The sequence below is a fragment of the Penaeus monodon genome, chromosome 28 (genome assembly GCF_015228065.2).
Source record: "Penaeus monodon isolate SGIC_2016 chromosome 28, NSTDA_Pmon_1, whole genome shotgun sequence".
NCBI classification, from domain to species: domain Eukaryota; kingdom Metazoa; phylum Arthropoda; class Malacostraca; order Decapoda; family Penaeidae; genus Penaeus; species Penaeus monodon.
The window spans coordinates 26,562,356-26,562,557 of record NC_051413.1 but is presented as its reverse complement, the minus strand read 5'-3'; positions in this window follow the sequence as shown (position 1 = coordinate 26,562,557).

The following is a 202-nucleotide window of genomic DNA, read 5'->3' as shown; positions in this document are numbered from 1 at the left end:
ATATTCACAATACATCATAATTAATTACCATTTATAATTTCTTGCCGAAATATTTTACTACAATACACAACATACATCTTGTCCAAGACTGATAATCGGCAATACTTACGTGTTCATTTTCAAACCAAACCTCGAATGGATTAAAATAATTGTTTAGCCAAGTAGAAATCGGTTATGTATTTAACCGACTGTGAATTCGGAA